General features: G+C 41.8%; 3 protein-coding genes across 8 annotated transcripts in view; 2 read left to right on the top strand and 1 right to left on the bottom strand.

Annotated features, from left to right (window-relative positions):
• Numa1 (nuclear mitotic apparatus protein 1) overlaps nucleotides 1-22360 on the bottom strand; it is a 74416-nt gene extending 52056 nt beyond the window's left edge. For 3 of the 5 annotated variants that reach the window (XR_004769114.1, XM_035442326.1, XM_027407849.2), the window contains exon 1: nucleotides 22209-22360. The gene's annotated coding sequence lies outside the window, so the exon portion shown is untranslated. Of the gene's footprint in view, nucleotides 1-8652; nucleotides 8718-22066; nucleotides 22150-22208 lie in introns of those variants that run through there. The other 2 variants (XM_027407854.2, XM_027407855.2) reach the window with 2 other exon arrangements.
• The window catches only part of Folr1 (folate receptor alpha), a 349146-nt gene that overhangs the window by 252972 nt on the left and 69822 nt on the right, over nucleotides 1-26352 (top strand).
• The window catches only part of Lrrc51 (Leucine-rich repeat-containing protein 51), a 19001-nt gene continuing 15177 nt past the window's right edge, over nucleotides 22529-26352 (top strand). For both annotated transcript variants that reach the window (NM_001282002.1, NM_001282003.1), the window contains exon 1: nucleotides 22529-22621. The gene's annotated coding sequence lies outside the window, so the exon portion shown is untranslated. The remainder of the gene's footprint in view (nucleotides 22622-26352) is intronic.

The following is a 26352-nucleotide window of genomic DNA, read 5'->3' on the forward strand; positions in this document are numbered from 1 at the left end:
TTCTCAGTTAATCCCTTGCCAAAGAACCCTGAGAAGCTAGCATCTACTATTCCAATTTTATATACTAGGAACTTAATGCTCAGTAGGAAAACTCTTGTCCTTCAAGAATAATAGCCAAGGCTACAGAGCCAGCACTTACTTAAATTCCAGTTGTCCAATCACTGCTTTCTCCATCTCAGGTACAGCCTAAGTCTTTTGGCTTAGTACAGGCCTCTGTGTATACAAAGCATCTCTGCATTCACTGTTTATGTTTCTACCACATAAAACATGCTCATGAAGATGGCAGTGCAGGTGTAAAATAAAAGCTGGGTAATGGTGGTGTACACCTTTAATCCCAGAGTTTAGGAGGCAGAGGCAGGCAGCTATCTGTGAGTTCAAGGCCAGCCTGGTCTCCAGAGCAAGTTCCAGGGCAGCCTCCAAAGCCACAGAGAAACCCTGTCTCGGAAGGAAGGAAGGAAGGAAGGAAGGAAGGAAGGAAGGAAGGAAGGAAATATAAGGGGCACAGAATATGCAAAATATTTGTCCTAGTTTGCTTCATTGTTACTGTAATACAACACTAATCAAAAGTGACTTGGAAGGCTTTTAGCTCAGTGGTTAAAAGCACTGGCTGCTCTTGCAGAGGACCTAGGTTTAGCTCCCAGCATCCACATGTCGGTTCACAATGGTCTACAACTCCAAGGAATCCAATACTCTCTTCTGGCCTCTGAGGTACCAGGTGTGCACATGACCCTCAGGCCTACATGCAGGCAAAACACTCATACATATAAAACGAAATAATTTTTAAGTAACTTGCGGAGGAAACATTTTTTCCCCTAGGAAAATATAGGCATTTTTTTTTAATTTCATATATCAAACTGTATTTTAAAAGTGAACCCATTTTGCCAGACATGGTAGCACACTGTAATCCCAGCACTTGGGAGGTTGAAACAAGTGAGACTGAGATCTTATTCGACGCCAACCTTGGCTACTAGAGAGTTTTGAGTTCAAGAATATCCAGAGTTATATTAGACACTGTTTCAAAACTAAGCAATCAAATAGAAAATGAACAAAAAGTAAATCCTCTTTAAATGAAATCTTTATATAGAACCCTAGGATATAGATACAGATAAAAGTATAAGTTTTCTTTTGTTTTTCAAGATAGGGTTTAATGGGGGAAGGTCTTCTGTGTATATGCTTGTCTTACTGGTTGTTGAATAAAGCTCTGTTAGCCAATAGGGGAGCAAGATAGGTGGGACTAGAAGTCGAGGAGGATTCTGGGAAATGTTGCAAAGAGAAGTCTTATGAGCGGGGGCAGGAAGTGACATAGCAGGCAGACTCAGAATATAAGCAGGGACAAGCAGGAAATTGCTCTCGTCCTCTTCCTCCCCCTCTCTTCTCTGGAGCCGCCATGTGAGCCCGACAAGAGATGCCACCAGCATCCTCGATCAGATAAGTCTTTATAAAATCTATAGATTAGTAATATGGTTGATAATTAAGACTGAGCTAGCAAGTAAGAAACCCTAGTCATTGGCCAGCAGCATTTGTACCTAACATTAATCTCTGTGTGTTATTTTGGGGCCCTAACATGGCAGGCAGAACTCAGGCAGCTTTGGAAAGACTTATCCTTACAAGGGTTTCTCTCTCTCTCTCTCTCTCTCTCTCTCTCTCTCTTTCTCTCTCTCTCTCTCTCTCTCTCTAGATTTTATTTATTTATTATGTATACAACATTCTGCTTCCATGTATATCTGCATACCAGAAGAGGGCACCTTCTCATAATGGATGGTTGTGAGCCACCATGTGGTTGCTGGGAATTGAACTCAGGACCTCTGAAAGAGCAGTTGGTGAGCCATCTCTCCAACCCCCAAGATAGGGTTTCTTTGTATAGTTCTGGCTGTCCTAGAACTAGCTCTCTGTAGACCAAGCTGGCCTTGAACTCAGAGATCCATCTGCCTCCTGAATGATGGGATTAAAGATGTGCACCACTTAGGGCTGGAGAGATGGTTGAGCAGTTAAGAGCATTGGCTGTTCTTCCAGAGGACCAGGGTTTAATTCCCAGAACCCATAAGGCAGCTCATTAACTGTGACTCCAGTTCCAGGGGATCTGACACCTTCACACCAATGCAATTAAATTATTTTAAATTATTAAAAAAAAAATGTGCACTACCACCCCAACTGAAGAAGGTTCAAGTAAAGATATATGGAGCTCTGAGTCTTTGCTTCCACCAGGTTCTTACACCTTTTGTAAAATGGAATATAAAACTGCTGTCTGCTGGGTGTTGGTGATGTACTTCTTTAATCCCATCTCATGTCTAGGCAGGCAGTCTGAGGACAGGATCACCCTTTCAGTCTGAGCATTAGTAGAGGTGAGAACTCTCTAGTGACTGGCTGCTTTGCTTCTCTGATCTTCAGCTTTAACCCCAGTATCTGTCTCTGAGTTTTTATTATTAACAACAATTAGAATTTGTGCTACAACATATTACTACTGCAAAATAATATAATGCAAAGTATCTACAATAAAACACAAAACAGAAACCTGCACTCATGTGAACATACCACACACACACACACACACACACACACACACACACACACACACACACAATTAAAAATAAATTTTCTTGCTGAATGGTGGTGGTGCACATCTTTAATCCCAGAACATGGGAGACATGTGGGTCTCTGTCAGTTTAAGGCCAGCATGGTCTACAAAGTGAGTTCCAGGAAAAGCTCCAAAGTTATAGAGAAACCCTGTCTCAAAAATTAAAAAAAAATAAAATAAAATAAAAATTTCTTCAAAAAGATAGAGTGTGAGAGATAAAAACAACAGACATCAACCTCTGGTATATACACACACATCCCAAACATACTGGAACACACAATCATCCTTGGCTAGCTAGTCCTACCAAATCAGTGAAAACCCTTGTCTCAAAACACAAAAGGTGAGAAGCCATAAAGGGAAACACCTTCATAAGTGCACATACAAAAATTATTTGTGCTGGATATAGTGGTACAGTTTGTAATCTGAGTTACTTGAGAGGCTGAGGCAGGAGGATTACAAATACAATGCTGTCCTAAATAATCTAGTAAGAACCTGTCTCAAAATAGAAATATTACAAGGAAATAGCTCAGTTCTAGAGTGCTTGTCTATCATGGCTGTGTTTAATCCCCAATACCTACCACTCTCCCAAATGTCTCTGATATCTCCATATTAGTATAAAAAGGATTCCCAATATTTTTAAAACCTTGAGAAAAGTCTTACACTTAGAATCTTCTACAATTTTCTTCTCTTATTTTGCTACACCTGAACAATTAGGTGAGTCAATGCAAAACATGTTGCACTGATAATCCTGGTATGAGATACTTCTTTCTACATGCAAACAACTATTTTTCTGAGACTAACCACAGCCATACCTACTCATTTATATGTTGTTTATGGCTGCAATTTATTCTCTAATGGCAGTAAGCAGCTCCAACCACACAACTGTGGCCTGGAAAGCCTAAAATATTTACTTCTTGGGCACAAATAACAATAATCCACATTTAACATCTAAATGATCTGGCATACAATATTAAAAGAAAGACCTCAAAACACACAAAAACAAAGCTAAAAGACTACCTCTTAAGAATGGGCTCAGACAGCCGGGCGTTGGTAGCGCACCCCTTTAATCCCAGGACTTGGGAGGCAGAGGCAGGCGGATCTCTGTGAGTTTGACGCCAGCCTGGTCTCCAGAGTGAGTGCCAGGATAGGCTCCAAAGCTACACAGAGAAACCCTGTTTCGAAAAACCAAAAAAAAAAAAAAAAAAAAGAAAAAAAAAAAGAATGGGCTCGGACACTAAAATTTTCTATGATGCCAGGCATAGTGGCACCTGTCTTTAATCCCAGCATTCATCCACATCTTCTCTACCTAAAATACCTTAAACCTTATACTTAAAAACAGTCCAAGACCAGCTCACGACTTTCATCCCAGCACTTGGGAGGCAGAGGCACGTGGATCTCTGTTTGATCTACAGAGTGAGTTCCAAGACAACCAGATTTACACAGAGAACCCCACTCTTGAGAACTGGAGAGATGCCTCAGAGGTTAAGAGCTCTGTCTGGTCTTCCAGATGCCCTGAGTTCAATTCCCAGCAACCACATAGTGGCTCACAACCATCCATAATGAGATCCGGTGCCCTCTTCTGGGGTGTAGGCATACATGCCAGAGCACTGCATAAATAATAATGCAACCCTGTCTTGAAAAACAAAAATAGACCATGGCCTATGTGAATTGGGTCCACACACACTGCTCTCTCTCTTCTCTCACTCTCTCTCTCTCTCTCTCTCTCTCTCTCTCTCTCTCTCTCTCTCTCTCTGTCTCTTCAACACCTAATCTTATACAGATAAGATCAAAATCTGTTCCTGCAGAAGACCTAGTTTTTATTCCCAGTACCCATATAGTAGATCACAATCATCTGTAACTCCAGTTCCAGGGGATCCAACACCCTCTTCTGACCTTTGTTGGCACATAAATACGTGTAGGTCAAACATTCATACATAAAAAATAAAACTACAAAAAAAATTTTCATGTCAAGTTCACTAAGGCCCAGCTTTCCAGTTCCTTTCCAATCTCATCTCCAGCTCATTCTCTGAAAATACTGTCTAATTCAAGTGTATTTACCCCAACATGCAGACATTATCTAGGTCCTCTATCACTGCCCACGGTGTGAATCTAAAATATCCTGTCCTCTATACCTCTTGAACTCCAATTCATCCTTTATAATTCCACTAAAATGCCTTCTCTCTTTAGCTCTCTTAGCCCCTCCCACAATAAGGAACAGTTGTTCTTTCTCCCACAGGGCCCCTTATTAGTTGTTCCTCTACATACTTTATTTCATTCTCCCTACAGGAATGCTGACTATCTGTTTCATCCAAATTAAGATCCAAAAAGACAAAATATATACTAGTTTCACTTCCCACAACACCTGTACATGGTAACTATTAAATAATGCTTCCTGACAGATAATTGGCCCTAACTTAGTCAATTGCTCCATTAGGCAGCCAGTGGAGCCAGTCAAATAGGACAGTTCCTCTAATTGCAGGCCATATACCTAGCATAAATGGATAGCAAGGGGAAAAAAAACTTAATGCCAAGGGCCTACAACTTCAGGGAGACTGGCAAGCTCACTGTGTTTACACAACCATGATTAAAAAGAAAGGGCAAGGGGGAAGGAGGAGACATAGGAAGACTTAGAGTGCCGTCTTCCTGCCAAGTGAGTTTTTTCTCTGAGTTCACTAAACAGCCTTGTTTCTTAGGGTTATTTGCTGGTCAAAAAGGACAGAAAAGTAACTGAAGTAACTCAGAATCAACAACAGAGAAGTCTCCCAATCCTCTAAGTCACAATATCCACACCATCTGTTTTGATAAAAGTTGCCCCACCTTCTTTAAACAACAGTCCATCTAAAGAATGACTTTCTGCATGTCCTGCAGTTGTGTTTCAGGGGACAAGTCTCAGGGACTGCTTCTCATTAAACAGCTACTTTGAATTTGATCATCCAGCTGTGGCTGCAAGTAGAAAGGTCACTATAATTTAGGGGTAAAAGGAAACGCCACTGTTAGGCCAGTACTTAAGCAGCTTTTACACAAATACTTCCCCTCCTCAACCTTCTGGGTTTTTTTGTTTTCTTTTTGTTTTTTTTTTTTCTATCTCCTTTCTCTTTTGGTTTTGTTTGTTTTGGTTTTGGTTTGGTTTTTGAGACGGTTTTTCTCTCCCTGGCTGTCCTGGTCCTCCTCACTGTACAGAGAAGGCTGGACTTAACTCTGACAACCGTCTTGGATTAACCTTCCTAATACTGGGCTTACAGGTTCACTCCATCACATCTGGCTTAGCACCTCAAATCTTAGGCTTACCTGATTTTCAGATCTAGAACTTTTAGCATCTTGATACTCAACATAAAGATGAAAAAAACAACAAACAAAAGACAAGAAAGAGAAATGCAAATGCTTATTTAATACATATTTGGCAAAAGAGTCATTTGGCCAAACTCAAACACTTTATTTTACTAACCAATTTCAACTACTATCAAGAACAGATGCACGCTCAGGTACGAGACTGCAATACTTGAAGGCATTACACTACATCCTTCTGCTTTACCCCACCAACCTTCCTTCCCACTTTCAAATCTACAACTACTGAAGAAAATGAGAAGAAAAAAAAAATCAATGTGATTCTCCCACACCTCCTTAGGATCACACTGAAAATACTTCAGGCTAGCCAGGCAGTGGTGGCACATGCCTTTAGTCCCAGCACTCGGGAGGCAGAGGCAGGCGGATCTCTGTGAGTTCAAGACCAGCCTGGTCTACAAGAACAGTTCCAGGAAAGGCTCCAAAAGCCACAGAGAAACCCTGTCTCAAAACCACCCCTCACCCAAAAAAAAAAGAAAAGAAAGAAAATACTTCTTGTTGGTTCTACTAGAGATGGAGCTACCTTAGCTTGGCAGCCACAACTTCCTAGAAGTACATGTTTCAACCTTCTTTTGATCCTTAACATATTTGTGATTTAAGAAGACCACCAGAAAGAGCTGATTTTGTTCACTATCTAGTCACTTTGGCCTTGAAACAAAAATATACACAGTTTCCAGGCACACCTTTAGTCCCAGAACTTGGCAGGCAGAGGAAGGAGGATCTCTGAGTTCGAGGCCAGCATGATCTACAAAGAGAATTCCAGGACAGCCAGTACTATTACACAGAAAAACCATCTCAAAAACACACACACACACACACACACACACACACACACACACACACAAGTATACAGTTAAGCACTCTAGTCAAATATTTCCCCAACTTATTAAACCACATGAAAACTATAACCAAAATAGTTTTGTTTTAATGAAGCTATATACTTAGACATTTTAAATTACTGCTTAAAACATTTACAAAAGTTTTTTGTAACTGTCTTCGCACACTATTCCATATAAGCAGAAAGAAAAATTAGGTGTTTTATAGTCAGTGACACCTCTTTTTTTCTCACAAAAATAAAGGATGTGGTTTTGCTTGATTCTTAGACACAAAACATTTTATGATGGTTTCCAAAAACTGAATTTACCCATTAAAAATGAAAATTGCTACCTCTGAGGATACTCAAAAGATTGTCTAGGGGCTAGAGCTAGCATGCTATGGGTTCAATTTTGAGCACTGCTATTAAAAAAAGAAGGTAAGAGGGGTTGGAGAGATGGCTCAGAGGTTAAGAGTGCCAGCTGCTCTTCCAGAGATCCTGAGTTCAATTCCCAGCAACCACATGGTGGCTCACAACCATCCATTATGAGATTTGGTGCCCTCTTCTGGTGTGCAGATATACACGGAAACAGAATGTTATATACATAATAAATAAAATCTTTAAAAAAAAAAAAAGGAAGATAAGAAAGGAAGGAAGGTAGTTCTTTCTGAACAACAACTGCATACTAGAATAAATGTAAAGGCTGAGAACACCATTACTTTGGGGGAGATAAACTTACAAAAATGGAGGGGACAAAATATGTACATGTCACCATTATTAAAACAAAAATTTAGCTTTTGACAAGATGGTGCCAAAAGCAAAGAAGTAAGGTTCAGACCCTCCAAAAACCTATGTCAAAGGGAAGGCCTTAAAAGCCAAGAAGGCCACTGGGTGGTCGTGCAAGCCTTTACTCCCAGCACTTGGAAGGTAAAAAAGCAGGTGGATCTCTGTGGGTTCAAGGCCAGTCTGGCCTACAAAGTAAGTTCCAGGACAGCCAGGACTGTTATACAGAGAACTCCTGTATTTAAACAAAAAAAAGAAGAAGAAAAAAAAAAAAAAAAAAGCCAGGAAGGTAGTGCTGAAAGGTATCCAGTCACAAAAAGATCCTCAAGTCACCCACTTTCTGGTAGCCCAAGACCCTGAAGCTCCAGAGGCAGCCCAAGCCCAAAACCTTCACAAGAGCACACCCAAAAGAAACCAGCCTGACCACTATGCCATCATCAAGTTCCCCCCAATCCCTGAGTCAGCCATGAAGAAGACAAAAGACACCAACACACTTACATTATTGTGGATGTCAATACACAGGGTTTTTTTTTTTTTCAAATTAAAAAATTAAAATTATATTAATTTTGAATCTGGAAAAACTCTCCAAGACTACACAACCCAAGCTGTCTATTTTTAGTTATGAGGAAACTCTAGTCCACTGTAGTTAGGCAAGTGGTCCCTGGTCACACTACTAATTACCAAGAGTATGAAAACCCAGATATACTGACTCCCTGCAAAAAAAAAAAAAAAGCACACGCTTATCTACACAGTTCCCCCTTTTCAGCTTTTCACTGTCCTTTCCTTCTGTGGCCAAAGGGATGGGAGCTAACACAGGACAGTAAAGCACACAGAGAATGGCTCTAAAACCCAGAGGCTGAGAAGCAACATGTTTGAGACCAGAACCTTTCTACAATGACTCCAACAAGCACGAGCCTATGTTTAGTGTCTGGCTCACAAGACTTCTAGGCAAACTACCACACAGCAGGGCCAGTGAAAAACTTCTGGACATTCTTCCCACCTGCTATAATGACCTATTTCAAGATTGACATCTTGAAGAGCCTAGATCAGAGGAAAAGTAACAGAGAAGTTGGGCAAAAAAAAAAAAAAAGCAGATCCATATAAAAGCAGAGAAAGGATAAGAACCATCTTGACTTACCTTCTGGTAGACAGCCCCCGTAAGCATGAGCAGTAATCTGCAGCAGTCTGAACTTGAACTTCCCTCTATTCAAGGACAGGGCAAAGGAATGAGAATGCTGTTCATTCCCATATCCTAACCACTGTTAGGCAGCTCAGGTTCCCATCATCCCAGGCAGCCCTGGAGTTCTGTGATCACAGGGTGACCAGAAGGGAAGCAATGAGGGCCGGCCACTGGGATGAGTCAATGACAGAGCAGAAAGAGTCACTGGGCAGAAATACAGGCCTCCTGCAGCAAGAATGCCAAACCACACCCCCACTGGGTCAGCATTTAGGAGGCCCTACCATGTGAGGATTAGAGTGTCTAAACCAGGAAAAATCCCTCAGGAGTCTCTACACCACTCTCCTTTATAAACATGTCTCTCTGGCTTAAAAACCTTGCAATATTTTTTCTCAAACATCAGATCTAAATTCTCTGGCTGAAGTTTCCAAGTCCACTCTATGGCCTATAGCCACTTAGCCACCCTTTCTTTCCACTATTCTAGAGTAGACTGGAATTCATCCAGCCAGTCTTCTCATATCTCTGTGTATAATCCTGGAGCTGTCTCATTCTCCTGCCTTCAGCTGTTCAAGAGGCACAAACAAACCTTCAAGCATAAGGCAAGTCACAGGAATGAATGTTCCAGTGAGCCACATGGCAAAATGAGGGAGCACTGCCCCTCCAAAAGGCATTCAACTATTTACACAGTATTTTACTGTGAACATCACAATAACCTTGTAAATAATTTTTAGTAGTCTTTCTGTTTTGCAAGTGAGGAAATTTCTCCAAGGTCAAGCAGCTGGCACAATGCTGGCAACAGTTTCCTAGACCTGTATGAAGCCTAAGCAAAAATTCTATACCATTAGGCTTCGTGGTAGAAAAGTACAAACATCAGAGAACCATCATTCATATTTCATGATATAAAGCCTAAATGGTGTGGTGGGGAGCCCAAATCACAGCTTATTTAAGTAAGCATAATCCATGTACTTCTAATTCTGACCCTTTTTTAAACTCCATCTTCCTGTCAAAGTTTTTCCTAGTTATTTCCAAGGGCTACTGAAGGGATCTCACAATCCTTATAGGGTTTACAGATTGGACAACACAATCAAGTCTAAATTATATACTGCCTTGCAAAATTGTACTTTGTTTTTCTATGTTTTAGATTCAGCTTCCTTAACAAACCATCAGATATAGTTCCTTCAAGTTTAAAAAAAAAAATTTTTTTTTTTTGATAGTCCTGTCTTGCTACGTAGTTAGACCAAGCTGGTCTCAAACTCAGACATGCACCTGCCTCTAACACCTAAACGTTGGGATTAAAGGCATGCACCACCACACCAGGCTCTAAATTGTATCTTATGTTTTGGTTCGCTTTGCTTTTGAGATAGCATCTCATCATACAGCCTGCACCCTGGAACTTGCTGTATAATCCAGGCTGGTCTCAAACTCATGATACTCCTTCCTTAGCCTCCCAAGTGCTGGGATTACAGTCATAGGTTCAAAGGACATGTTAAGGTCATACTGCATCCACCTTGCCACAAGACACCAAAAACTTAACAACCTGAAAAATATCTCTGGCAAGACACAGGAAGGCATTCAAGTGGTCAGGTAAATGTGCTGGAATATATGCAGTCTTATTCCTTACCAGACAAACCAGTCTGCAACTACAATAAGCAGAAGAAATCTCTAAGGCTGAGTCACTGGCATTTCCTGCACTGACTACAAAGAAACTGGCCCTTAAATAGGACAGAAGAAAAGGCAACATGACATAGATGCCCAAGAGGAGCCTAAATTCTGGAGCATGCTGTGCTCTAATGCCCCCTCTTCCTTCTACAACCATTAGAGAATTCTGCTTCTGCCAAGTGGTCCCTTACTAGAATGACTGACTACTTAATAGCCAACCCATAATCTCCGTTCTCTCCTCCCAATCAATGGCAGCCAAGCTACTGCCATTTCCAAATAGCTACTCCCCAGTTTATGAGAGGGAAGGGTAAAGAAATAGTTCCTGAAAACCTCCACTAATCCTGGCAAGATCTACAGCATTTTGTACAAGGGAGCTTGATTCTCAAACCTACCATGCTTAGCATTTTACTAAAGAGTCAGAATGAGGGAGCTGGAGAGAGATGGCTCAGAAGTTAAGAGCACTGGCTGCTCTTCCATAGACTAAATTCAACTCCTAGCACCCATATTGCAGCTAACAACTACAGTTCCAGGGGAGCCAATGCCCATTCCTGGCCTCCATATGCACTGTGCTCATAGCACACAAACATATGTGCAAAAACATAAAAAAATAAAAAGCACACAATGTCAAAAACAGAGACTACCTGTCATGTAATAGACTAGAAAGACATTTATGGCCCTCTCAAGAGAAAACAAAACCAGAGCTAAAGTGTGGCAGTTAGAAACTGAGCAGCAGTGGAGCATGGCATTGATCCCAGCACTCCGGAGGCAGAGGCAGGGGAATCTCTGAGGCTAGCTTGGTCTACAAAGTGAGTTCCAGGATAGTCAGGCAGGCCTAAATGGAGAAACCCTGTCTCAAAGAAAGAAAAAAAGAAAAAAAAAAAATAGCAGTTATAAGAAGACAGATTGTGGTTTAACACAGAGAAGAATTTTGAGCATACTATGTATGTTGAAAATATGAGCCCCACCAACATTCCATCACAAATGGGGGAAGGAGTTCATGAGGCTCCATCCCTCCCTGAGGAGCTATATGCAGTGACAGATATTGGGGAGAAGGAATCATATTCTTCAGTGATGTAGGTACTAATAAGCTGCTCTTGCTCAAGTAAATAATATCCCCAAGATCATGCAAGCAATACTAATTAAATATAGTGAGTCTGTCTGTCTATCTCTCACACACACACGAACACGAGAGAGACAGAGACAGAGAGACATAAAAGTAGGAGGTGAAACTGCCGGGAAGAAGAGGTTCAGCAGGAGTGAGAGGAATAAGAGGATAGTAGGGAGAATTTGATCAAAGTATATTTTATATATACACACAAAATTAAGAAATAATAAAGTATACAGCTATTTAATAAGAACAAAACAAACAAGTTGAATGTGGTGGTAAACACCTTTTTAATCCCAGCACTCAGGAGGATCTCTGGGAGTTCTAGGCCAGCCTAGTCTACAAAGCAAGCTCCAAGACAGCCAGAACTGTCACAGAGAAACCCAGTCTCAAAATAAAGAAGGGTGGGATGTAGATTTGTAGGTCAGGAAATTAGAAAGGGGACCGATCATGAAACTGGATGAAGAAATCTTTTTGGTTTTTGTTGGTATTGTTTTCTTTTGGGTTGGTTTTTTTTTTATTTTTTATTTGGGGGGGGGCAGGGGGACAGGTTCCACTGTGTAGCACTAGCTGCCCTGGAACTCACTCTGTAGACCAGGCTGGCCTGAACTCAGAGAGATCGACCTGCCTCTGCCTCCCAAGTGCTGGGATCAAAAGTGTGAGCCACCATTCCGGCTGAAAATAATGTTTCAAAGTGCTGGGGATGCAGCTCAATGGAAGAGCACACATAATACCCTAGGTTAAATGCAGGATACAAAAGTCAAGTGGCACATAGGTATAATCCCAACAGGGTGAAGCTGAGGCAAAAGGAGGACTGTGAGTTTGAAGCCAACATGTGCAACATAGCAAGACATGACTCAAAAAAAAAAAAAAAAAAAAAAAAAAAAGAAAAAAAAAAAAAAAAAAAAAAAGAGGAAAAAGGTGGAAAGCTCAGTGGTTAACAGCACTTGCTTCTCTTGCAGAGGACCTTTTCAGTTCCTAGCACCACATCACTACCACTCAGCTCACAACAGCTTCAAAGTCTACTTCCAGGGGGTCCAGCACCCTGTTCTGGCCTCATGGTGCACATACACATACTCAAACAGACACACACATTTAAAAAAATCTTTAAAAGTGGAAACATGCTGGAGAGATGGCTCAGAGTTTAAGAGCACTGGCTGTTCTTCCAGAGGTCCTGAGTTCAATTCCCAGCAACCACATGGTGGCTCACAACCATCTATTATGAGATCTGGTGCCCCCTTCTGGTGTGCAGATATACATGGAAGCAGAATGTTGTATACATAATAAATAAATAATCTCATGTTAAAAAAAAAAAAGGGAGCTGGAAAAAAAAAGTGGAAACAAACTCAGAATGATGGGATTAGATACCAACTCAATTATTTACAGATTACTTGAACAGATGTCCTAATCCATCTATGACTCAATTTTCTTCCTTATAAAAGGGAAAGGTAGGGGCTGGAGAGATGGCTCAGAGGTTAAGAGCACCGACTGCTCTTCCAGAGGTCCTGAGTTCAATTCCCAGCAACCACATGGTGGCTCACAACCATCCGTTATGAGATCTGGTGCCCTCTTCTGGTGTGCAGATATACATGGAAGCAGAATGTTGTATAAATAATAAATAAATAAAATCTTTTAAAAAAAAGAAATATAAAAAAGAGAATGGTAATAATAATACTAGAATTTAACTTATTTATCTTTGGGAAGTAGATTATATAAAGTACTTAGAATGGTGCCTGGTTCACATGATATGCTGGGGGAGGAGTGTAAGCTATTGCTATTACAACTGTAAGCTATTGCTAATCCAAACCACCAGAAAATCCACCACTAAATTATGATGTTCAGAAATACAGTAAACATCCTTCTAGACCAAGCCATTTATTACTGGCTCTCAGTTTCATGACCACCTGTTGGGCTCTAGTTTCCGTTTTTGTTTTTTGAGACAAGGTTTCTCTGTGTGTATCTCTAGCGGTCCTGGAACTTGCTCTGTAGACCAGGCTGGCTTTGAACTCAAGAGATCGGCCTACCTATCTCCCTAGTGCTGGAACTAAAGGGTGTGCCACCATACCTGGTTCTTTTCTGTCCTTTGAGCTCAGTTTATCTATGTGTCAGTTTGGGTCTAGTCAGCAAAACAGAAATCACATGCCAGTTATTTTAAGGATGAACTCAATATAGGAAATAGTTTTCAGTCTTTGTTGGAAGGCTTAACAAGCCAAAAGAATCTAAAGACAGTAGTTTTGGGATATTAACTGTATGAAGTAGCTTCCTCATCCAGAACTGAGAACAAAGTAAGTATCAAACTCAAGAAGTCTTGGGGAATATGGGACAGTTGTACCCAGATTCTCTGGAGAGTGTATGTTGCCTGGTTGCCAATGATTTCTTGGGTGCTCCCAGAGGTCCCTGGAGAAATCAGGCTTAGTGCAATCCTGCCCAGCTGACACAGAGGCCACTGAGGTACACTGCAAGGTTGGTTCTAGGAGTTAGAAAGAAACAGAGTAACTGATGGAACAAACTGCTATCACCAAGAAAATCTAAGCCACAGTAAGGAAGAAGTTCCTTGTACACTCCTTTTGCTTCCCAATTTTCCTTAAAACCTCCCCCCCCCAACTTATCAGAGATGGAGCTAACTGGTAAAAGTAGAATGGAAATTGGTGGTGCTCCAGCCCTAGCATCAGAAAGCAAGAGACCAAGCCAGGTGATAGTGGCAAACACCTTTAATACCAGCACTAGGAAGACAGAGGCAGGCAGATCTCTGAGTTCAAGGCTAGCCCTGTCTACATGGAGGGGGGACAGGAATGGGAGGAACACACAACACGACACACAGACAGACTGCAGTGAAACCCTAGGTTTAATACCCACCACAGCAAAAGGAAGCAAGCCAAGAAAGAAAGAAAAGGAAACCCAAGAGCTAGAAACAAAGAAAATGAAAATTGCATTAATGAGCACAATTTAACAATCAAGTAGTGTCAGAAATGTATGACAGGTGGCTGGAGAGATGGCTCAGCAGTTAAGGGTACTGTCCTTTCAGAGAACCCAGGCTTGAGTCCCAGCACCTACATTGTGGCTCACAATTGTTTCTAACAAGTTCCAGGGGATCTGACACCCTTCTTCTGTTAATGAATATTTGTTATGCAAAGATGTGTTGCATTTGTTTGTGTTGCAGAAACTTGTTTAACTATGTAAAGATGTGTTGCATGTATTTAATTATGTAAAAATGTGTGTTATGGAATATTAGTTTGAAATGTATAACATTAATTTATCCTGTGGAATATTTAATGATGTAAAGATGTGTTGCATTCTTTTATGTTGCATTTGTTTAACTCTGTAAAGAGAATAAACAGGAGGAGAAATCTAGGCTCAAGAGAGGAGGAACAAGAAAAGAAGAAGGAAGGAGGTTGCCAGGGGCCAGCCACCCATGAAGAAGGAAAGATATCTAAAGAAAGGTAAAAAAAACCCAGAGGCAAAATGTAATTAAAGAGAAAGGGTTAATTTAAGTCAAAAAAGCTGGCTAGAAACAAGTCAAGCTAAGGGCATTCATAAGAATAAGTCTCCATGTATTTATTTGGGAGCTGGGTGGCAGGCCCCCAAAGAGTAAAAAAACCAACTCAGATGTGTTGCTGTTTTACTTTGCCTGCCTAACGCACCTAATTGGTCTAATTAAAAGCTGAAAAGGCCATTAGCAAAGGAGGAGGTATAAGTGGGATTTCCTGGCAGGGAGAGTAAGTAGGAGGAATAATTTAGGCTCCGGAGAAAAAAGAAGAAAGAAAAAGAGACACCATGGAGATGACACTCAGGCAGCCACAGAAGCAGCAGGAAAGTCAGGCACACATATGAAAGAAAGATAAAAAGCCCCAAGGCAAAACATAGATGAATAGCAACAGGTTAAATTAAGTTAATAGAGCTAGTGTGACAAGCCTAAACTAAAGCCAAGCAATCATAATTAATAATAAGTCTCTGTGTCTTATTGGTGGCCCAAAGAAAATTCCAACTACACTTTGCCCACCTCCTAGTTCTCCAAAACTCTAGACAACACCATTCATGGTTGGCCTCTTTTGTATGTGCTCTTGCCCCAGCCTCTCTGTTCATCTGTAAATCTAAGAAACTCTGGGATTCCCTCTCACAATCAATCCATTTTGCTCCTCACAATCTTAATCTATTCCCACCACTATCTCCCTCAACTCCTAAATATCTTCCACCACCTCGGATTCTATCCCTTCAAACCTCTCTCACAAAAACTCATCACTAACAGCCAGGTAGTGGTGGAGCAGGACTTTAATCCCAGCACTCCAGAGGCGGAGGCAGGCGGATCTCTATGACTTGGAGCATAAGTTCCAGGGCTACACAGAGTTCCTGTCTAGGGGGAAATAAAACAATAAAAAAAAAAAAAAAAAAAAAACCACTCACATTTCTTACCTATCCTTCCCCTCAATTCCTTCATTCTTATTCCTTCACACTAACATTCCCCGGATCCTCTAAACCCCTGACAAAAACTCTCAAAAACCTCCTAATCCATCCCTCATCCCTTTCATACACAAGAGGGTCATCTAGCTACTTCTGCCTAGACTTTTTAGACCGATAGCCTGTCAGATGCCACCCCTCCATTATCAATATTCATCCTCACCCTCTGGTTCCTGTTCTTTCTAGATTATAGGTTCCCCACAAATCTCATCTCTCTTTTCACACTCCTACTTTTCTTCTGTCCAAATGATTGCCAAACATCCACTGCCAACTGACTCCCCTAAATTCATTAACTGTCCTCAAAGTCATCCTCAGACTTTAAACACTCTAAACAAATCCTACACTCCCAATTAAAAGACACAACTAAACCAAGCCATCTCCTCTCCAACACAGACAGACAGACAGACACACACACACCACATACACACACAGCTAAATACTCACTTGAGTCAAGGTCATCCAACAAACTTTCTCCTCAACATTCCTGAATTCCTGATACTTCATTAATGCCTCCCACTGCTTTCTTTACACCTCTCCTCAATGTCCTCAGTTAGTCTCACTCCCTCTTGCTGCAGATACCCCAGTTACTGATGCCCTACACCCACTACTGACTGACTGTCCCCTTGACCATCCAAGTCCCCCTTTGGGAACCCAAACCACATTCTCTCAACCTTTCCACACCAACTCAAAAACCCTGCTACAGACTGTACCTCTCACAGGTTGCCATGGTCTCACAATCATCCATGTTCCTGAAATATCTCCATTCCAAAACCCACCTAAACACCCCCAAAAAACACTATTCTAACGTAACAAAAAGCCTCTCAAATTGTATTCTCCCCCACATAACTAGACCCTACTTTCAGATAAGTAGTTCCCCAATTATCCTTATATAGCCAATTTAAATTGTCCTGGCTCCTCTCAAAAACTCTCAAACAGACTCAACAGCCTAAATTTTTCTGCCTACTGCCTGTTCCTAAGAGTGGGATCTCTCCCCGTTCTCTGGTCTTAGGATCCTCTTCCCTACTGCCAGGACCATGAATCTAAAAGTTTTAAATGTACATCCAAGATCTGGACAATGGTGGGGTACACCTTTAATCCCAGCATTTGGGAGGCAAAGGCAGGAGGATCTCTTGAGAGTTCAAGACCAACCTGGTCTACAGAGTTCCAAGACAGCCAGAGGTCTTACACAGAGAAACCCTGTAGGAGGGAGGGGGGATCTAAACTCCTTAACTTTACTTTTGTCCCTAGTCTGTCAGCAGCTGTTTCTTTGGAATCTACATCCTGGTCCAGCCTCACAGAGTACTCTTCCCTGTGGCATAAGTAAAAGAGCCTGCTCTTTCCAGCCTTGACCAACAACTCAGCTTCCTTGGGTCCCCTAATAACAACACCTCCCATGTCAACAGGACACAGCCACATAGAAGACACCCACTTACCCAACAAACCAATAATAAAACAAAAGGTTGATAATGAGGGGACTCTAGCAGTTCCAGCATGGCAAACATGTCTCCATAGGCCTTGCCCTTCTCTCCCATTCCCTCAGCCATTAGATTACATCCCTAAAGTTAGCCCTCAGGTCTATTCCCTTATTTGGCCATTTCTTCATTCTAAGGACGGCTATCAAGATCCAGCTATCAAAGTATTGAAGTCCAGCAATCAAGTCCCCTTTGGCTCACCTAATTAGCATGCCCAATTAAAATTAAACACCTCATCCTAACATGGGGTTCCCCGTTTACCTTTATAAACCACCGTTTTCTTATAGGCCACATCTATCTATATCTCCTCTATCTAGAGGCAGTCCTTTGTTCCTTCAGGACAAATATCCCTTCCCCTTCTCACTCATTCTCTATCCCCTCTAGCCCTCCACAGCAAATAAATCTCCTATGTGCTAAGAACTCAGTCTTGGAGGTCCTGAGAAAATACTGATCCCTAACAATTACCAATATATTCAGTTAAAAGAATAAATTCAAGAAGGGTATGATCCTCACACCTGTTATTTTAGCACTGGAAGGCTGAAAGAGGGAGATCAAAATAAGTTCAAAGTGAGACTGGGAGCTGAAAAAAAAAAAACAAAAACAAAACAAAAACAAACCACAGCCTTTGTGACTGAAGTTCAGCTCCCTGAAACCAATTAAGGGTGGAAGGAGCAAACTTACTCTAAAAATGTTGCTTTCTGACCTCCATACCTGTACTGTGGCATGGGTGCCCACACAAACAGATACAAACACTGTAATTTTTTTTAAATGTTTTCAAGTTAGAAATCAAAACCAGGCTGGCCTACATAAAAAGTTCCTGGTCAGCCAGGGCTAAAGAGCATTCAGTCTTTAAAAAAAAAAAAAAAAAAAAAGAACAAAAAAACCCCTCAATGTTATAGGAGAAAAGCCAAATATAAAAGAGTATCTACTGTATAAAGTATGGTTTTATCTATGTAAATTCTAGACCTACAGTATGAAGTAACAAAGAGCAGGTTAGTGGTTCCCAAGACCAGCTTGAAAAGAAAGATTTAAAAAAGAAAAAAAAAAAGAAAAAAAAAAAAAAAAAGGCAACTACTATAAAGAATTATGACCCAGGCAGTGGTGGTGCTCGCCTTTAATCCCAGCACTCAGAGGCAGAGTCAGGAGGATCTCTGTGAGCTCGAGGTCAACCTGGTCTACAAAGCTACACAGAGAAAGCCTATCTCAAAAAACCAAAAAGAAAAAAAAAAGAAAGAAAGAAACATGAAAAAATTTCTGAATGTAAAATTAATGTCTTGCATGTGGCAGCTTTTACCAGTTGTCTTTAATTTTAATGAAGTTTATTGTACATAAATTAGAGATAAATAAAGTTGATTTTGGGGCTGGAGAGATGGCTCAGCAGTTCAGAGCCTGGCTGCTCTTCCTGAGGTCCTGAGTTCAATTCCCAGCAACCACATGATGGCTCACAACCATCAGTAATGAGATCTGGTGCCCTCTTCTGGCCTGCAGGGGCACATGCAGACAGAACGCTGTATACATAATAAATAAATAAATCTTAAAAAAAAATAAATAAGGTTGATTTTTAAAAAATTAAAAAAGAACCAGTGACATGGTTCAGTGCACAAAAAAGCTCACCACACTAGCCTGATATCCACGTTCAATCCCCAAAACCCTAGTGGAATGAGAGAATTGACTTGTTAAAGTTGTCTGCTGTGATATAATCCATCTGTACACTGTGAAAATGTGTTGCTCTCATTGTTAATAAAAAGCTGATTGGCTGGTAGCTAGGCAGATTTTTGGGAAAGAGAGAATGTTGGGAAGGAGAAGGAGGAGTCTGAGGAGACACCATGAGACAAAAAGCAAGCAACATAAAAAGTACACAGATGGGGCTGGAGATATGGCTCACGGGTTAAGAGCACTGACTGTTCTTCCAGAGGTTCTGAGTTCAATTCCCAGCAACCACATGGTGGCTCACAACCATCTGTAATGTGATCTGGTGTCCTCTTCTGGCACCACTGTATACATGATAAATAAATAAATTAAAAAAAAGAAAGAAAGAAAGAAAAGTACACAGATGAGGTGAACAAGCCTGGGGAAGCAAATAGACTAGGAAAATTGGGTTAATTTAAGTTATAAAAGTTAGCTAAAAACAAGCTTAAGCTATTGGCTGAGCATTTAAAACTAACAGTAAGTCTCTGTGTGGTTATTTGAGAGCTGCTAGAACAGAGAGAAACCCCCGCCTACAGTTGTCCCCTGACTTCCACACATACACATAATAATCATAACACACTTAAGAAGACTGGGGTTGGGCTAGAGAGATGGCTCAGTAGTTAAGAGTACTGACTGCGCTTCCAGAGAATATGAGGTTCAATCCCCAGCACCCACATGGCAGCTCACGTCTATCAAGGAACTCCAGTTCCAGGAGACCTGACACCCATGGCAAAACATCAATGCACATAAAAGTAAATTAAAAACAAGGGCTGAGGTTACAACTCAGTGACAGAGTACTTGCCTCCATGACCTAGGTTCAACTAATAGCACCATGAGAATAAATAAACAAACTCCTGGGAGAACTAACCCAAACCAGGCAGCATATAAAACTGCTATAAAATATATACTTTATATTCGAGGCCAGCCTGGTCTCCAGAGCGAGTGCCAGGATAGGCTCCAAAGCTACACAAAGAAACCCTGTCTCGAAGAAACAAACAAAAACAAAACTATATATATATATATATATGTACATATATATATATATATATATATATATATATATATATATCAGTATGATTTCAAGTCAGGCCTTTAATCCCAATACTTGGGAAGCAGTCAGGCAGATTTCTGTGAGTTCTAGAACAACATGGTCTACAGAGTAAGTTCCAGGACAGCCAGGGCTGTTACACAGGGAGAAATCCTGTCTCAAAAACAACAACAACAAACAAACAAAAGATTTCCAGTTCAAGGCAAAGTTGGGCCAAGGAGGAAGACGGTTTCTTTATTTAAAAAAAAAAAAAAAATTAAAAGAGGGGGGAGGTAAATAGGTCAGCAGTTAAAACACTTGCTGCTCTTCCATCAGAGTTCAGTTCCAAGCACTCACAATCAGTAGCTTCCAACAACTAGACAGAGAAAAATATGGACTAAAACAAGTAGGTAAATTACGTTTTTAAGAGGCAGTCTCATTCCCCACCCCACCCCAAAAAATGGTAACTTTAAAATTAAAGCAAATGCCACCAAAAAATCAGCTAAGAATACAATTTAGTAATCGAGTGCTTGCCTACTGCACACCAAAACAAAACAACCCCCACCAAAAAAAACAGAACAAAAAGTTGTGTAAACTAAGCTTTTATCCCCTTCCAACCCAAGAAGATACAACATGCTCAAAAATTTTTTTTTCGAAGCAGGATTTCTCTGTATTGCTTTTGCAGCCTGTCCTGAAACTCGAGCTGTAGACCAGGCTGGCTTAGAACTCACATTGATCCACCTGTCTCTGCCTCCAGAGTGCTGGGATTAAAGGTGTGTGCCACCAACACCTGGCTCAAATTTGTTTTTTTAATAATTTTTATTTTATTTGCATTGGTGTTTTGCCTGCACGTATGTCTGTGTGAGGGTGTCAGATCCTGGAGTTACAGTTGTTGACTGTGGGTGCTGGGAATTGAACCCAGGTTCTCTGGCAGAACAGTTAGTGCTCTTAACTGCCGAGCCATCACTCCAGCCCTAGAAATAAGTCATAGGGAAATAGTAACAAATAAGCGACTACCTAGAAGGGCAGATAAAAACGGAAAGAGATTCTGGTAATACAGATGACAAGTTCGACCGCAGAGGTAAGCAAAAGAGGGTTAACATAGAGGACACAGCAGGTATCCAAATGGGTTTTTTTTTCACCTACAACCTCCATACAGTCACATCATCACTTAAGATCTTTGGGCCGGGCAGTAGTGGCACACACCTTTAATCCCAGCACTCAGTAAGCAGAAGCAAGTGGATCTCTGAATGCGAGACCAGTTTGGTCTCAGAGAGCAGTCCAGGACAGCCAGGGCTAAACAATCTCGAAAAAAACAAAACAACAAAAAGATCTTAAATTTGTATTCTCGAAGGTGCTTGTAGAAAAAAAAAAAAATGTATCTGGCCGGGCAGTGGCAGAGGCAGGCAGATCTAGATCCAAGAGTTCGAGGCCAGTCTGGTCTACATCGTGAGCTACAGGACAGGGTCCAAAGCTACAGAGAAACCCTGTCTCGAAACAACAACAAAACCGTATCTGATTTGCCCCTTACACCAAACCAAGAAGTTGGTAAGGAAGGTAAATTCATTGTTTACATACAAAGGGAATCCCAACACAGTTCCTTCCTTCCCATTTTTTTATGCTCAACCCTCAAAAATCACAAGTATAACAAAACTCGCACCAGCTATGCAACCCTTGCCAAGGTAAAACATTATAAACCTCAGGGTCCCCACCCGTGAAACTTGAACAAGGTTGCTAGGAAAATTTTAAATGAGCTCATTCTACACTGTGCAACACAATGTCAGAAACATAGCGGAAGCTAAGAGATGCTACGGCTGCTACCATTAATAACAAGCGTCACAGGACCCTCATGAACATTCAAGAGTATTGCACAGCCCCCATTACCGCGGTCCTCAACCATAATCCCACTGGCAAGGACCCAAACAGACCCACCGCCACCCCCAAAAATCATTACCGGTACCCACAAACCTTGCCCCTGTAGGGTCTCCTTTCACCATCGGTTACAAAGGAGGCCCTCCTCTCGCACCGGAGTGAACAGCACCCCGTCTAAGCCTGGCCATCCCCTGAGCGCACCCAGGCCGCACGCCAACCAAGGACCCGCGCCGGTTACCTGGACGCGCGCCCACGCGCTCCTCGGACAGCACTTCGCCTCGAGGTATATCCCGCTCGGTGAAGATACAATTACTTTAAACTATGGTCCCGCCCCCTCTCGCCGCCCTCTCATTGGACCGGGTCGGCTGTAGTTAGCCGGGCACCCTGGAGAACCCGGGAAAAGGAAGTGCAAGGGCGTCGGTAAAAGAAGACGGGTTAATACTACTTCCTGATTCCGGCCTTTCCTTGATGGTAACAAGAACTACAAGTCCCAGCAAACCCCGCGGCTTCAGCGTCCTGACCCGATGAACTACAAGTTCCGAAAGGCACCACGAGCACGTTCACCCGCACTCTCTGGGGCGTGGTGACGAAAGTAGTTGCCATGGAGTTGCGCTAAGTAACCCTCTGGTAGTGGGACGCTGAGGCCGGAGGGTAAGAAACAGCGGGTGAGTTGGGCGGGAAAACAGGAAAAACTTTCTAGGACATTAGAGCTCTCTAAAAGGGGAAGAACTCCACAAAAAGAATAAGTTTCCCAATCGGGGACCTGAGATTCTTCCCAAACACTATTCACGGTGAATACAGCACTCGAGATAAACTGGGGGACTATGGGTATCATACCCATACATACTTTGGCACCTCAGGGCAAGCATGGCGCCCCAGTACAGGTGCCTCAAGTCCCAGACACAAGGAAATTGGAAACGCCCTCGGGCATGATGTTGGTTTTCCTCTAGGGAACCAGGACTTGCTTAATATGACACATAAGAGTGTCACGGGGCTTAAAAGCCCCCTTTCCCTGACTCTTCCAATCAAGACCATTTTCAGGGATAGGTTCCTCCCATCCACGAGCTTATGAGTGTTGTATGTAAATTAGCCTTTTCCTCCTATCTCCCTGCCTGGTGGGCTTCTGGAAGCTACAGTTTAGATCTGCATTTCTTCTACATTCCTCATTAACAGACTTAGTACATTTAGTAACTTCTCATGTTCATTTACAGACTCTTTTTCTATTAAAACAGCTCTATGAGTCGAGGATATTTATCCCTGTTCCACAGATTGAAAAACTGAAACCCAGAGATAAGGGACTTGCCCAAGGCCACACACCACACCAATGACAAAGCTAGAAGTAGATTCCAGGGGTTTTGTTTTTGTTTTTGTGTTTTGTTTTGTTTGGTTTTTTTGGTTTTTCGAGTCAGGGTTTCTCTGTGTAGCTTTGGAGCCTATCCTGGCACTCGCTCTGGAGACCAAGCTGGCGTAGAAATCCGCTTGCCTCTTCCTCCCGAGTCCTGGGATTAAAGGCTTGCGCCACCACCGCCCGGTTAGATTCCAGTTCTTTAAGATCAAACTATCTCTCTTTAGCTTGACCTGGCTGCATCTATAGCAACTTGTACTTATCCCAAGGATTACTTTAAACTGCCCGGGGGGGGGGGGGGGACGACCTGTATGACCGTCTTGAGTTATTTACACTTCAACATGAATGAGTTTCAGATCCATCTTTGAAATTATTAATGAAGAAAGGAAACTAGAGACTGAAGGCAATGGGAATCAAATGAGTTTAAATTAAGCAAGAACAGCTGACAGGATACCTGAAGTCTGAGCTTCCATGATTTGCTGGCCCTGATTGGTCCCTTACTATTTTAAAGTTTCTCTGGGCTTCGTCTTGTGTTCCCCACTTCACTATACCCTCTTCTTAGTGCTCATCAGCACCCACTCCTTTATTTGCCACCTGCATGTCTCCAGCCAAGCCATCATCTTTTTAGTTCCAGATGGGTATAACCAATTGTTTCCCTAATATCTCTTTCAGGATATATATTTGAAGCATGTCAAATTCATTGTTTCTCTATGCACTCTCCGCCACTTTTCCAAATCTGGGATTCACCCAGTAATCCCACAATGCACAATATATGCAAGACAAGCCCCCAAGTGTTATCCTTAATAATTTCCATTTCTACCATTTTTTTGCCATTTTTTTTTCTTTTTGGTTTTTTCGAGACAGTGTTTCTCTGTGTAGCTTTGGAGCCTATCCTGGCACTCGCTCTGGAGACCAGGCTGGCCTCAAACTAACAGAGATCCGCCTGCCTCTGCCTCCGGAGTGCTAGGATTAACGGCGTGCGCCACCCACGCCCGGCTGCATTTCTAATATAGTTCACTTAATACCTAAATATCTTTTTTCTTGTTGACTTTTTTTGTTTTGTTTTGTTTTGTTTTTCAAGACAGTTTAATCCCAAATTCTGGGATTAAAGGCGTGCGCCACCAACGCCTGGCGAGAATTCTCTTATTGAGAATTTTATACGTGCATATAATGTGTTTTGATCAAATCTACTTTCCCTCATTCCCTCACCTCTAAATCCTTTCTTAAACCCCTAAATGTCTTTTTTTTTTTTTTCTGAGACAAAGTCCGAGCTCCACCTTCCTCTCCCTCCCTAAAAGCTGGGATTAAAAGTGTACACCACTACACCTAATCTAGCTAAATATCTTTTTATATGGAGGGGGTGGGTTTTGTATTGTTTTTCAAGGAAGGGTTTCTCTGCATAGCCTGGAACTTACTTTGTAGACCAAGTTGGTCTCAAACTCACAGAGATAATGCCTGCCTCTGCCTCTCGAGTGCTAAGGAAAGCACCCAACCACCCAGCTAAAATATTTAATAAAATGTATGTCACATGTGTGCAAGAGCCCTCAGAAGCCAGAAAATTGCATCTGGTCCCCTGGATCTGGAGCTACAGGTGGTTGTGAGCTACCAGTGTGGGTCCTAAGAACTAAACTCAGGCCCTCTCCAAGAGCAGCAAGTAGTCTTTGATTTTTGCTTGTTTGTTTGTTTGCTGCTGTTGTTTTTTCTTTTAAAGACTTGGTCTTCCTTGGTCGCCCAGGCTGTCCTCAAATTTGTGATCTTACTGCCTCTGCCTCCTATATGTAAATAATTTTTATTCAGTCCTTGCTGCCACCCTATCCTTCCTGCATTCTCTTCTAGATAGTATGCATACTTCAACAAAAATAACTTTTTTTTTTTTGGTTTTTTTCGAGACAAGGTTTCTCTGTGTATCTTTGGAGCCTATCCTGGCACTCGCTCTGGAGATCAGGCTGGCCTCGAACTCACAGAGATCTGCCTGCCTCTGCCTCCCGAGTGCGCCACCAATGCCCAGCTCAACAAAAATATTTTTTAAATGAAAATATGATATTATTCACTCTCCTTACCCCAATTCAATATACATCCATGGCTTCCTGCTGTTTTTAGAATAAAGGAGCCTCTCAGGGTGGCTCTGCCCACCTCTCCAGCCTGTACTTTAACCATATATACTCCTTTTCTCCATTCTGGTTTGTATCACTTTAATGTCTTCCAAATTGCTGAGCACACACTAGAACATGCCACCATGGAGACTTGGCCTTTGCTCACAACTATAATGCTTGTCTTTTTTGTTTGTTTGTTTGTTTGTTTGTTGTTGTTTTTGTGTTGGGGAGGGAAGTAGATGGTGAAAGTGAACCCAGAGACTCATACATGCTAAGCACTTTCTCTCAGCTATATCCCAAACCTGTGGAATGGTCTTTTCCTCCTGTGATTCTGTACTTTTGCCTGTACTCATCCTTCAGAAATGACCAGATCAGATCCCTCAATTATAGTGCTTCCTGTCCTTCTCTGTCATTTATTTAGTTGTATCAGTCAGGGAGTGAGTATACGATGACATCTATGAGAAAAACATGTTTCCTGCCCTGCTGGAGTTTCTCGTCAGATAGACAGTGAGCAGATAATTAGTGTTATGAGTACTACCATGGCAGTAAGTATAGGGTATGGTGAGAGCCAAGTAGGGAGATTCCACATCCAGCTTGAGGATAAGGAAAATTTTCTCAGAAAAGTTCATACTGGAGTTGGTGCCTGAAGCAAGAATAACAAGGAGGACATGAAAAAACTACATTCCAAGCAGATGACTCTGGAAAGGGAAACTTTCAATCTGAGAGTCCCATGGGAGTGCAGGGACCCTACTGTGAGTTGGAGTTGTTGGATTTGGCCATACTGCAGAATGTGGTGAAGATAAGATGGGAGTTGGCAGGCAGGAATCAAGTCATCCTTGGGCTTTCCTTTAGCACCTGGAAATGTAATCTTCCAGAACATATTGGCTGTGTAGCCAATTTTTTATAGCATCCTTTGATTTCTTTTTCCCTCCACCTGCAGCCCC

Source organism: Cricetulus griseus, chromosome 3 (assembly GCF_003668045.3).
Source record: "Cricetulus griseus strain 17A/GY chromosome 3, alternate assembly CriGri-PICRH-1.0, whole genome shotgun sequence".
Taxonomy (NCBI): domain Eukaryota; kingdom Metazoa; phylum Chordata; class Mammalia; order Rodentia; family Cricetidae; genus Cricetulus; species Cricetulus griseus.